Below are 14338 nucleotides of genomic sequence, written 5' to 3' on the forward strand. Positions count from 1 at the left end.
AGAAATGCAAGAAGCCGGATCGACAGGCCGGGTACTTAATTAACTTCTCAACTAATATTTAAAAGAAAACTTAAAAATAAACCACACTTTAGTGAAACTCACTTTAATTTTCTACCACAAGATTAAAAGGATGGCTGCCTCCTGAGGAATAATCACCACCCTGGAGTCTGAACACAAGAACCCTTATTTCCAGGTTGGCAATTTGGCCCCCTGGGGGAACACAAACAGCCAACCCAACATCTGTCGTCACCATCACATGACATCACACGTCACCGGCATTTCAACATGTAATTCTCCTGTTGTTAGAATTCACTCTGTTGCTGATCAACTCTGAGCCGCCATCTGTAAAGTAGTATAGGCGACATTATCGTGAAAGAGACAGAAGGAGAGAAGCCTTTGAGTGCCTGGCATGGTAGGGAGCAGGGTGGTGGTGAAGAACACCAGTGCCGGAGTCAACAGCAGCCCAGGTTCAAATGCTGGCCTTATCATGAAGCGGTGTGAGCTCAGGCAAGTTACTTACCCTCTCGACAATGTCCTCAGGTAGACAATGAGAATCCTAGCTGTGCCTCATTTGACAGGATGATCAGGAGAACTCAGTAACTTGGTGTTTGTAAAAATGTTTAGAACAGTGTCTGGAACCTAGTTCGTATTTGATAAATACACTCAATCTCACCAAAATTCCTTAGTTAAGGGAACTAGCTATTTCAACAAAACAGGAGAAAGAAGCATGTTCAGTAAACAGGCACATATCCAGAGTTAATTTAATGTTCAATGTGAAATAAAACACCAAAAGTAGTCACCGCAGTGTAAATAACTGTCAATGGAAAGAAAAGTATTTGAAAGTCGGGAAACCAAAACCCAAGAGACATTTATTGATCTCCTAGCACACGTTACATCACCATGCTGGATGTTAGGGATAAAGAAATTAAGTCATTCCACATATATATATCTTTAGATCACAGGAGCAGAGAATACTGACCCAGTAAGACTCATGCTCACATACACTGCAATACATTGAGGAATGTAGTAGCCTTAACTTCTGGAGGATAGAAATTTCTAAAGTAATAATAATGGAGTAAAGCATTACTATTTAATAACAGGCTGATGCTACTGTTTTGTTTTCTCTGGGAAAATAATGCAGGAGGGTCAAAGATTTTGGAAGCGGAACAGCCACAGTTCCAAGGACAGGGGGCACAATGTAATCATTATTATAGCATAAATTGCTACTCTTTTTGCCATGCCTTAAAGTTTCCTGTAAAGTAAAAATAAGAGCTTCCTTTCTAGATCAAATTCTGTGCCAGACACTGGGCCACATGTTTTGCATACATTACCTTATGATTCCATGAAGTAGGCATTATCTTCATTCTCTTCCAAAGAGATGAAGAAACTAAGGTTTAGAGAGGTTAAAAGTCACCAGCCAGCAAGCATAACAAGACTCTGAACCTAGTTATGAATCCAACATAACCATGTACCTTAAGTATCGGATTTATAATTTGACGTACAAGGTCACAAAATCTGGGCTTCTTGACTGATTTCTCAATAACCTGTCCTCATCCACTTTTCAATGCTATAACCCCTTTCCAGGTAGCTGTGCACGAGTTGAACACATTAAATCCTAATGGGGCGTGCTCTCTCTATAATTATTGCTACGATCCGCATACAACCCTATGCTTTAGATTGTTATTCCCAATTTACACAGGAAGAACTAGCCTCAGAGAAATTAAGTAGCTTGCCCAAGATAACACAGCTAATAAAGGACAGCCAGAATAGGAAACTCGCCTTCAAAACCTGCACTGGCTGACTCCCAAGCTCAAAGCACTATGAAGCCATGGAAAGGAAGCCCATCTCAATTTTCTAAATGCAGCTCCAGTGGAAACTCTTTACTATCATGCCATTCTTCTCAAATTACTCTACCCCTGAAAACCTAAACTAAGATATTCTCTTTCCGGGAAGTCCCTCACTCCTCGACCAATCTATGCCACCGATTTTGTGGTCCTAATGGGCACCAGTGGGCCAAAGATAGAAGCAAAAATAAAGAAGAAAAAAAAAAAAGAGGAAAGAAAAAAGGGAGAGATTGTAGAGAGGAAATGGAAGAAGGGGGCCCTTCCTCCAACAGCAGGCTTCCCCTCCCCTCGAAGCCTCGCCCACACTGGAGAACCCCTCCCAGGCTTCCCCCAGCACACCAGTCCTCACTGGTCCCCTCACGGGTTGCTAGGCAACCAAAGGCGATATACACAAAGGGCAGAGAGGTCCCAAGTGCTGCCCCGCCGGTCTTCAAATTAAAGCAGAACTGGTGACCTACAAATACCCGCAAGGTGACAGAACACATGAACAGATAAGGGACACAGACGGCAGAGGTTTGAGAGTCTGGATCTCCAGGCACAGTGAGGAGAGAGAGAGCCCTGGTGGACAGAAAACTGGAAGGCTGGGAAGCCAGAGAGCAAAGCTCAGGGCAACTCAGTATCCAGGATAAAAAGGCCACAAGGGAGGCTGAACAGCTCTCACTACAGCAGCCCCAGAGGTCGAGGGCATGGGATCGTAATATACATTTCAACTGCTCACTGCTGGCAGGCCTCTGAGCCAGGTCCTGGTTCTGGGCCGGACTTTCAACAGTTGAACAGATAAGTTACATCTACAAAATGAACTGTGAATTAGAAAGGGCTCACTGCAGCAAATAGTATTCCCTGCTGTGCTGAGTTCACCCAGCACAGACAGACAGAAACAAATACTGAAAATGTAACTTTGTTTCAGCAAAACACATCCATTCAATACCATTATAAACTTGTGATCTTCCCATTTCTTTTTTAAAGAAGGTGCGTTTTTTATTTTCCTATGACTTCTGGGGGGGTGTGTTTACATGAGAAAAATGAAGACAATGAGCCCAAGTGGAAGGATTTCCAAGATCTACCCTCAGATAGGCCTAATTCATTCAGAAACCTACATTGGGGTTTCTTTTGTACAATAAGTTCCTCCAAAAGGAAGTGCCAGGGAGCACTCGTGCCTCAACAAAGCCTAGATTTGTGTATAAAACAACAGCGGATAATCCTACACATCCCAAACCCAAATGCTACCACTGCTTCTAAGAATTTTTCTTCAATCTCCAACCCAGAGATAACTTTTTAAAATCTGTTATAGCAGTTTGTCTTTTCTAACCATTTAATACTTTCCATTAGCCCATGAGTTGTCCAGACGGCACTGCACATAGTAGGTATGCACAAATTTTCTCAAAAAATTATCTGTGTGATGTCGTGCTTTCAAATTTAAGAATACCAAATGGAGGGGCGCCTGGGTGGCTCAGTTGGTTAAGCAACTGCCTTCGGCTCAGGTCATGATCTTGGAGTCCCGGGATCGAGTCCCGCATCGGGCTCCCTGCTCAGCGTGGAGTCTGCTTCTCCCTCTGACCCTCCCCCCTCTCATGCTCTCTCTATCTCATTCTCTCTCTCAAATAAATAAATAAAATCTTTAAAAAACAAAACAAAACAAAAAACAATAGCATGTATGCTTAAATTAAAAAAAAAAAAAAGAATACCAAATGGAGTATATGGAGAGGACATGTGTACTTCAAGGAATCCTTAATGGCTAACACACACACACACACACACACTCTCTCTCTCTCTATATATAGGATTCATGAAAACATCGTCTGAAAGAGGAAGCCAAATAATGCCTACAACTTCTTTAAGAAACATACTTGGAAAATGACTGCTGCAGATGTGCCTGTCCAGAACTAAAGTTAAATTAGCCTGGTAGCTGCTGTCTGGTGATAACTTTCTTAGGGCCAGGAAGTTGGTGAGTATGTGATTAGACATGTTTCCGCCCTTAGCTCCACCCTAGATGCTATCAGTTCACTAACAGAAGGTTCTGCAGCTGACCAGCTCATACCACCCTCAAAAAAAAAAAATCTATGAAAAACAAAACAAACCGTGCCAAATTTTCACACGAGTAATTTAAACCCTAAATCCCCTCCCATGTGTATACTTTTTATTCATCTTCACAACACCCACAAATTTAAGGCATAGAAGGAAAATAAGTTAAAATTGGCCATTTTCTTGACTTCAAACACGTAAGTATTTTAAACTTTTAACTCACAATATCACTAAAATATCAACTAACCTGTCAATTGATTCCAAGTTTCGAACGCATTCCTACCTAGTGTTTCTAGATAAGCCCCAGGACTCTCTTCACCTTCCACCGATGAACTATTTGGCTACATTCACAGAGAAGATGCCAGAATATGAAACACACAAGGACTTGGCAGATTTGCATGGCATTTTCCTTTTCTAACCTACCTCTATTCAAGCTTGGTCAAAGGCCCTAAGTTGATTCCTTGAGTGCATAATTTTCCCAAAATACACTGTCTTTTTAGAAATCCCCAAATAGAGTTTTGCTAAAAGACTCACGATCAGTTCAGAAACTGAGAAATACTTTTAGACTTCATGAAAAATGTCCCTAACTACCTCTATGACCTTAAGCCAATCATTTCATACCTTTCTAGCCTTCAATCTCCTCAATTAGTGATTTTATACTATCTTAAAACTAATTTTTAACCTTCTGAGTTGGGCTTTGATATCTGGTGAAGAAAGTCCTCCTTCACAGTTCTTTTTCAAACTTTCCTTGGCTTTATATACATTTATTAAGTCCACCTGAACTTCAGAACTAGTTTGTCAACTTCTTTTAAAAACAGTTGGAAAATTTTAGTGGACTTGTTATTCTTCAGGTAGTTCTTGCAAATTTTTTACTGCTGTGAAGAATACTATCTTTTTCATTATGTTTTCTAAACTGATTATGCTGGTACACTGCTTTCCTGTGCTGGTGTGTTTAAAAAAAAAAGGCACTGTGATTTTGTGTTTATCTTGTCTGGCCACCTTACTGAAGTTTGTTATTAGTTCTAGTTTTTTTTTTTCCAATTGATAATCTTGGATTTTTAACACATAGTCACAATGACAGCAACAATGACAATCTGGGCCTATCCTTAAAAGACAAGCAAGAAACAACTAGGGAAAATATTTCTAAAAATACATATATTAGACAATGTTTTCAATAAAGACCACCTAAGAATGAACAGACAACTTTAACAGAAAAAAGGAATTTCAATAAACCAAATTGTTTAAACAGACAGTTCACCAGACTAAAAACTGGTGAACACATTAAAATCATAACCTCACAGGGGCGCCCGGGTGGCTCCGTTGGTTGAACGTCTGCCTTTGGCTCGGGTCATGATCCCAAGGTCCTGGGATCGAGCCCCGCGTCGGGCTCCCTGCTCAGCAGGAGGCCTGTTTTCTCCCTCTCCCTCTGCCTGCCGCTACCCCTGCTTGTGCTCTCTCTCTCTCTCTCTCTGTGTCAAATAAATAAAATCTTTTTTTTAAGATGTTATTTATTTATTTGAGAGAATGAGCTAGAGAGAGCACGAGAGGGAGGAGGGTCAGAGGGAGAAGCAGACTCCCTGCCGAGCAGGGAGCCTGATGCGGGACTCGATCCCAGGACTCCAGGATCATGACCTGAGCCGAAGGCAGTCGCCCAACCAACTGAGCCACCCAGGTGCCCTCAAATAAATAAAATCTTAAAAAAAAAAAAAATCATAACCTCATTAATAAAAATACAAATTAAAATAACGAAATACCTTCTTTCAGCCAATGACTGCCAAGTAAAATAGATAATATCTAATGTTGGAAAGCATATGGAAAAATGAACACTCCAGATGGAATTACAAATTGGTAAGTCTTTTTACAGGGCAATTCAGCATTATCAAAAAATTAAATGCACATACTTTCTTCCAGAAATTCCACTTCTACGACTCTTTACATTTATATTCAGGTTCTAGAGTTAAAGGGTAAATTATACAATGCCTTATGGTAAAAAACAAAACAAAAAAACCTTAATGATCCTATAAACTGTTCAAGTATACGTAGTTTATGTATTCAAATATGCTTAATATACATAAATATAAATTACATTTACCGATGTACATATATCCTAAAGAACACACAGACAAAATTTTATTTATTTACTTGAAAAAGAGAGAGAAAGAGAAAATCCTCCACGCCCAGGGCTGAGCCTGAGGCGGGGCTCAGTATCATGACTCTGAGACCATGACCTGAGCTGAAATCAAGAGTTGGATGCTTAAACGACTGAGCCACCCAGGTGCCCCTAAAATTTTAGTTTTAATTATATAAGAGTATATATGGTTTAATTCTAACAAGTCAAATGCATAAAATGCAACTTTACTGCTTTATCAGAAATACCAGCACACCTGTTTCTATACGCAAAGAAGCTTCTTGCAATATCATTAACAGCAAAAAAACACTGAAAATAATTCAAATGTCAGTCAGCAGGAAATAAAATATATTATTATACATCTCTACAATGTAATACTATAACAGTCCTATACAGCTATTAAAAAGAATAAGCTACTGCTATATATTCTGACATGGAAGATTTAAGATCTACTGTCAAGTTAAAATGGAACAAATCACGTATTGCATGTTGCAAAACATTTTTATCTGTATCTAAGTGCATAGAAAGATGCATATTAAGCCATTAACTCTGATTACACTTCTGGAACAAGATGAGGATGGGAGACTGAGGAGAATATTACATTATTTGCTGCAAGGACTTCTGTATTTTTATACCTCAAAAATTACAAGTACTTATTACTTTGTAATTTTTTTTAACAGAAAAATGAGGGGCCATGGTATTTATGGTTCTTTGCAACTTTCTAAGTTTATGAAAAACAGGTGTTCTGAGGAGTCTCCATGTCGATTTCAGCTACAGATAATCCGTTATCTGGGAGTGAGTAGTGAAGATTCATTGTGCCCTGCACAGACAGCAAAAAAAAAAAAAAAAAAAAAAAAAAACCAGAGCTGCCATCCAACAATTCCAAACATTCTGGTAAACACTTAAATACCCAATGTTTCGTGTCTATATGAAACTAAACATTTTAATAGACTTTTCAGTGATCACAAACACAAAAGATTTTATTGTATTCTTAGAGAAGGTAAAATGATCTATGTGATCCTTTGAAGAACAAACTTCCCCCACCAAAAGAACAATAAATGGAAGACATCAAGAGGGCAGAATGAGGGTAAAAGAATGAGAGCGAAGAACATTCTATTTCCTAGGGATTAACATTTACACAAACACTGACTACGGTAATGGAGGGCCTTTTCCATCCTTTATCATTTTGTTTAGTTTATCTGGACGATGATGCAAAACAAACCCAAAATGAAGCACGGGACATGGCTACTATCTATGCAACTCTTCCAACTCATAAGTCACCAGGATCTCCAGACACCACTCTTGTGTCCTGGCTCACAGGGATTTCCCAACTCTGAAAATCCCACATTGCAATGTAACAGGACTTGAAATCTTACAAAAGGGATTCACTGTGTTACTTTAAAGTTGGGCCCTATACACAGTCATCTTAAGCATGAAACACACAACCAAGCTGACAAACCCCAGAAGCACTGATTTTAGATGAAGAAATCCGATGTTGTTCTCTCTGTGCAATGTGCTTCACCCATGCATGGTTCTCTCAAGGAGCCATCCCTCAAAGTCTGGCGGAAAAGCAAGCTGAAATACTGCAGGACTCCCATGTGCCAAACACGGAGCAAGGCACGGTGTGTCCACACACCGCCATCTAATGTACCAAGCAGTTAACCGCATGGTCCTGGCCCAGGTTTTCCCCAAGACAAAGCCATGACATCCTCCTGGCCAAGCCCACGCCCAGGTCTGTCTCTCCCCACCTCCTTCAGCCTGTTCCCAGAACCTGGTGTCCGACATGGTAAATGATACAGATGCTTGGAGAAGTGAACGAAGCTCAGAAGGACGAAAGCAGAATTCTCCAGGAAAAAGTCCTGCAGAGGAGGCTATCTGGCAAGGGGGCCAGCGGAAAGGTTTTAAGCAGGATTACAGAGCACATTTCCATTTTTTGAAAGGTCACCCTGACTGTCGTGAAGAGCAAGGACTATGGGGAGACACAGCCGGAATAGCAGTGCGCAAAGTTCCGCTGGCCACCTGAATAGGAGGGTAAGGGACTAGTTACAGAGGGAGATGGAAGAGGTGGGCACCTGGGTGAAGGGGGACAGATGTGGAGCACAGGAGGTTTGGGGGTGAGGATAATGACACCAGTTACTGGACGTGTGAAGTTCATTACGGTGTATGGAAGACATCCAACTGGAAGTGATGCAGATGCTAGGATATTTGAATCTGAAGCTCAGGGCAGAACTCTGGGAGGACAAAGGACATCCTCCATGGGCATGCAGGGTAAGAAAAAATGAAGACACAAGACAGAGGTTCTAAGGTATACTTTCATTTTAAGGACCAAATCAACAACAACAACAAAGATGAAAAGGAGAATAAAGGGGTAGGGGGTGGGAAGGGGGAGAGAAGTCTACAGTAAACATGGAAGCCAAGAAAATGTCACGAACAGAAAAATCCAAAAGTAAAACCTGTCAGTAATGGGATAACAAGCAATTTTTGTTTCTCTCATATTTTACTGTATTTTCCTAGGATCCTTGGTAGGCACATACTTATTACTCAAAGAAAAAAAAAATTTTAAGTAGGCCCCAAGCACAGCATGGGCCTGAATTCATGACCCCAAGATCAAGACCCAAGGTGAGGTCAACAGTTGTACTCTTAACCAACTGAGCCACCCAGGGACCCCTCAAAGAAAATTTTTTAGAAGAAAAACTCTGCAAAGCGTCTGCTATACTATCTTATAAATTTTAGAGCTATAGTCTATGATCCAGAGGGCATGTGTTTTGAGTTCCTTTACTGGGTCTGGTGATCTATCTGCTCCAGCTTCGTGACCAGTGACACACATCGCCCAGCTTCCTGGCCAAGGTGTGGAATCCCAGCAGAGCAGAGGTGGCTGGCCTACACACAAATGGTCCAGTGACCTTGGGTTCATTAGCATACTGTTGGAATCAAATGAGCTAACCAGCAACAGACCCTGCCTACTTTGTCCCACTGCCCACAACTACCAAAGCCAAACCAAAGTTCCCCAACTCTGCACCATTTCATATAAACAAGAGATTGCCTATACACATTCACAAGGCTCACCAAAATATTTGTTTATTGCCTCTAAAAAGGTCTTATGTTACTTATATGCAGAAGCATATCATTAATGAAAATGAGGGTAGCCCACGGAGCCAACATAGATGGTAACCAATGACCTACTGTTCTGATGACACGAAAAAGGAGGTCTGACCAAAATACTTCTAAGAAGTAACAGTCTACTCCTCTCTTGACCCACACCACCATTTTGGCATATTTTACAGCACTTACCTTCTCAGTCTACTCCAAGAAGGGTGCTGTTAATACCTCTCATTCTGTCCACTTTACAAATTAACACAAACTATAGGAGTTATTTACTTGACATTTGGGATCCAGAAAGATAGGACAGCTCTTCTTCCAGGGAGAAATGGGAATTAGAACAATGCAGTTTTCTTTTTAAAGTTTTTATTCATTTGAGAGAGAGCGAGCACGCATGCGTGAGCACACGGGCAGGGAGGGACAAACGGAAAGGGAGAAAATCTGAAGCAGGAATTAGGGCTCGATCCCACGACTTCAAGATCATGACCTGAGCCAAAACCAAGACTCAAATGCTCAACCAACTGAGCCACCCAGGCGCCCCTGCAGCTTACTTTAAAAAGGGAATGGGCTTCAGACTCAGCTGCCACACTGATCAATGATAGGGTATTGAACAAAAGCAACTCATAGGTCCCTTCCAGCTCAAAAACCAAGGATAACATAAATCTATGTCATTACGATGATAACCAGAGGGAGGAAAAATCTTTAAAATTGGATTTTGAACATGTAAATTTCCATCTTTACATACTACTGTTTGAAAAAAAATGCCTCTTTCATGAAAGGAAACTTTTGTCGTAATCTACATTGAATATTTATACATTTTTATTCGATTTTTAAAAAATGGAGCACGATTTGAATGTTGTACCTGCCATTTCGGTTTTATTTTATTGTTTTATTAAGTAAACTCTACTCCCAAATGCAGGGCTCGAACCCTCCACACTGAGATCAAGAGTCGCATGCTCCACCGACTGAGCCAGCCAGGCACCTGTCATTTTTTAAAAATACAACATTTTAAAAAGAATGCATTTACTTCAAAATAATTCTTAGGATAAGTAGCTTACCTTTCCAGAAAATTTAAGAATTTTGGATTATTCTGTCCAAGTGGATTTTTACTATACTTGGTTCTCCAAGGGCAAGAAGCACAGAGATGGGGTGCTAAAAATAGATGCTATACAGTGGAGGGAAAAGTACTTGTGAGAGCTGGACCAGCAATTAGCAAAAAGTGGTATCACCAGTATTAAAATAGGAAATCTGAGCCCGTTCCGGGAACAAGTCCTGGACTGCCACAGCCATCGAGCCTCCCAGGCTGGCCCAGCTCCCCAACAGAAGTCCCTGGGCCTAGTGGACAGCCTTATAAGGCAACCAAGCTCAGAGAGAAGATAACAACAACGCGGAGCACTTAACATTTCCACAGGCCTCTGCAAATATTAACTCGTTAGTTCTCACGGTATGCTGGGAGAGCTCGGCCATGTCATTGCCAAGAGACTAGAGAAGACAGAGACCTGACGTACTACAGTTAATAGTGTGCATGGGTAAGGAGCCGGCAGCTCTCCTTGGGTGCTTGGTTTGTGGCCAAGAGCACCTCAAATTGGGTCAGGAAAGGAGTCAACGCTTTCCTATTAACGAACAGGAAGGAGGAGGAGGAAGATTTTTCAACTTTGACAGTGAGGAACAGGCTCCAGCCTCCCTCCTTGCATCTCCCACAGGGTCTCCCCGTAAGATTCCAATCCTTGGAGTAATTAAGACTCCTACTTGAACAGGCTAGGAAAAAGCAGCAAGATACAGGCAAGGGTATGGAGTAAAGACATGGTTTAGTGTGAGGACAGGAGACTTGCTCTCCCCGAGTTGGTTTTCATTCTCCAAGGGGACACTTAATTAATATCCACCTCTTCCCCTTTGTGAATAAATTTGGCCAACTGTAATTATAGCGCCTGCAAAAAAAAAGTAAGACAGCCATCTATACAGCTTGGAGAGGGTTACAGGGTCTCGTTAAATTTTTTTTAACTAAAAAAATTTCAGGGGGCTTGGGTGGCTCAGTCGGTTGAGCGTCTGCCTTCGACTCAGGTCATGATCCCAGGGTCCTGGGATGGAGTCCCGCATCGGGCTCCCTGCTCATTGGGGAGCCTGCTTCTCCCTCTGACCCACCTCCCCCTGCTAGTGCTCTCACATGCTCTCAAAAAAAAAATAAATAAAAAATAAATCAATGTAATAGTTATCAAATAAGGTTTCTTGAGAATCTATACTGTAGGACATCTTGAGGCCAGGTGCTGGAAATATACAAGAGCAGCAGTTAACTGTGTGTGTATACATTTCTAAATCTCCTAGAATGCAAGCTCTGCTAGAAATCTAAAGTCTCCACAAGATCAAGACTCTTAGCTTTGTTCACTGATTCTCCGCCAAGGCCTACTATGTGTACAGCATAAAGTCAGTGCTCCGTATGTATATATGTATTTGTTGAATGGTCTTAAAAAAAAAAAAAAAAAAGAGCTCAAAGTCCAAATAAACAAACATACATAGATATGTGTGAAAGAACAGAAGTGCATGTACGAGGTAGCATTCAGCTGCTAAGTGGGAGGCTGACATAATAGTTCTATGGACGGAAAGCTCCACAGGCAAGAAGGGAAGCCCACAGGGTAAGCCTGGAAGAAAAAAAATGTAAACGCATGGAGTGAATGGAAGAAAGCACTCTATGCACTAGAACCTCAGGGACCTGGAGGGGGTCCCTGTAAGAAGGGACCTCTGTAGGGGCGCCTGGGTGGCTCAGTTGGTTAAGCGACTGCCTTCAGCTCAGGTCATGATCCTGGAGTCCCGGGATCGAGTCCCACATCAGGCTCGAGTCCCACATCGGGCTCCCTGCTCAGCGGGGAGTCTGCTTCTCTCTCCGATCCTCCTCCCTCTGATGCTCTCTGTCTCTCATTCTCTCTCTCGCAAATAAATAAAATCTTAAAATATAGATATATAAATAAAAATTAAAAAAAGAAGGGACCTCTGTAAGAACAGAGCACCCAAAAAGTGGCAACAACTTAAATGTTCAATGATGAATGAATAAAGAAAATGTGGTATATATCCACACAAGGGAAACACTATTCAGCCATAAAAAGGAACAAAGTGCTCGGGGCGCCTGGCTGGCTCAGCTGGTAGAACATTCGGACTCTTGATCTCAGGGTCCTGAGTTCAAGCCCCATGCTGGGCATGGAGCCTACTTAAAGAACACTAGACTAGCTGTTGGGTTGGAGATTGAAGAGACCGTGCACACAGGAAGATAGTAGACAAGTTCAGAAATGCAGGAAGGGGCCTGGGGGGTGGGGGGGCCGGCTTTGTCAGCTAAAGAAATCTGGATCTTGGGGCACCTGGGTGGCACAGTTGGTTAAGCATCTTACTCTTGGTTTAGGCTCAGGTCGTGATCTCTCCGGGCCACCAGAGTCTGCTTGAGATTCTCTCTAGCCCTCCCTCTGCCCCGCCCCACCCCTGCTCTCTAAAATAAACCTTAAAAAAAAAAAAAAAAAAAAGAAATCTGGATCTTACCCACTAACAACAATAAACAGTGGCAGCCGCTTCTGTCCCGTTCTTCACAGCACCTTCATATGCTTCAGACCCTTTATCAAGGAATTTGCAAATGTTTTCAAGTGTCTTCAGGAGCTAGCTGATTTATGGGAGTAACACCTTTGGAAGAGTCAATTGCTAGGAGTAACGAATGGACCAGGGATGAGAGAAAGGCATTGCAGGCTGGGGGTGTCCTTTTGAGTCCAGACCAGGGGGACGGAAAAGATGGAAGAGAGCAGACTATGGCGTGAAATCCAAGGCAACCCAGAGTTTCTGAAACTAGAGATACTGCGTATAACTGGGTGACTCACCTCCTTGAAAAGAAGTTGCCACATTACTGATCACAGAGGACCTGGGCAAGTCCCATATCTCCCAAGAGGCACGAGGCTCAAAAGACCTCTTATCTCCTTGGAATATATACTTCTCTGAAGAATACCCCTCCAGATGGGCATGGAGGTTCAGCATAAGAGGACAAATTTAGAACTGCCTACGTTTTCAAATCCAGGCTTTGGTATTTATTAGTGACCTAAACCAAGTTATTCACTTCCTGAGCCTCAGGTCCTCACCTGTACATCAAGAGTAACGGCGGCTGGTACCCACCTGCTATCGGAGGGAGGCCTAAAGGAGTTAACATACAAGAAGCGATGTACGCAATGCCTAGAACCAAGTCAACAAGATCCCCTGGTAACCCATCGATTACAGTTCTCACATTAGCTAGGCTTCTGTATAGCACTTAACCAGTTTGTGAGCCTGTATTTACTTATGCTTTTATTTGTACAATACACACTTCCCCACCACACTGAAAGTTCCAGGAAGGTCAAGTTCAAGGTCTGTCTGCTGCCCATTGTGTCACCAGGGCTTCATACAGCAGGAGGGCAGTATCATTGGAAGGACTCTCTCACCTAGGCATTATACATTTGGTTTCCAAAGCCAAGAGCCACTGTGACTGATAAACCGTCATGCTATCCTGAAGAGTCAGAATAGAGATTCATTCATGGAGTAAAGAGCTTCATCAAGGAAGCCAAGGAGGGAACAGAGAGGAAAATGCTTTATTTTTCCAGTATGCTAATCTGAACAGTCTGTGTGGCCTTGCAAGCCTAGTTTAAAAAAGGGAAAAAAAAAAAAAAAAAAGTTTAGCATATTGACATTGGGTTCTGAAGGTTGTAGATCTATTCTGTATAGCACAGGCCTGGTTGGGGAAACCAATGACAACGGACCAAAAAAAGGTCTTGAAAATATCCTTATTTTTCATTTACTTATTTATTCATTAAAAGTTAACAGCCAGTTAGGCTTCTCCTTGCCATATAAGTACACCCACATTCATTCCTATTTCCAAACCCTTATGAAGGGGTATGATACCCTCCTACTCCAGTGCCCATTTCTACCTATTTCAATCTTATCAGTTCATTAAGGCTCATCTCTTTCTTCCACCAAGCTTGTTTTACTCTCATCCACACTGCTCTCTCTGAATTTCTGAGCCCTGTCTGTATTACACAACTTGTCAACTTATATAGGAACTTAGTATTATTTTCCCATTGTTTTCTGCGCTGACGAGGTCTTTCCAAGTAGGAAAGGAAGTAGGCAGGAAAAGTGCTTCTTGGTAACCACCTCTACATCCCCACTGAAGAGCCAACAAAACACTGGGTTCAAGGCCTGTCTTCAACCAGGACTAATGACTGTACCCCAGGGGAGCTGAACCTCTTCA

At 41.9% G+C, this 14338-nt stretch overlaps 1 protein-coding gene and 1 long non-coding RNA gene across 19 annotated transcripts in view; both read right to left on the reverse strand.

Annotated features, from left to right (window-relative positions):
• Nucleotides 1-14338, reverse strand: part of RBPMS (RNA binding protein, mRNA processing factor) — a 172097-nt gene that overhangs the window by 139794 nt on the left and 17965 nt on the right. The window lies entirely within an intron of this gene.
• Nucleotides 1-14338, reverse strand: part of LOC135363698 (uncharacterized) — a 37752-nt gene that overhangs the window by 6752 nt on the left and 16662 nt on the right. The window contains exon 1 of the long non-coding RNA XR_010409704.1: nucleotides 103-14338. This exon is cut by the window's right edge and continues 16662 nt beyond it. This is a non-coding gene — a long non-coding RNA (uncharacterized LOC135363698). The remainder of the gene's footprint in view (nucleotides 1-102) is intronic.

This window comes from Mirounga angustirostris, unplaced genomic scaffold (assembly GCF_029215605.1).
Source record: "Mirounga angustirostris isolate CCGP_5_RB_7025 unplaced genomic scaffold, mMirAng1.0.hap1 SCAF_2, whole genome shotgun sequence".
Taxonomy (NCBI): Eukaryota; Metazoa; Chordata; class Mammalia; order Carnivora; family Phocidae; genus Mirounga; species Mirounga angustirostris.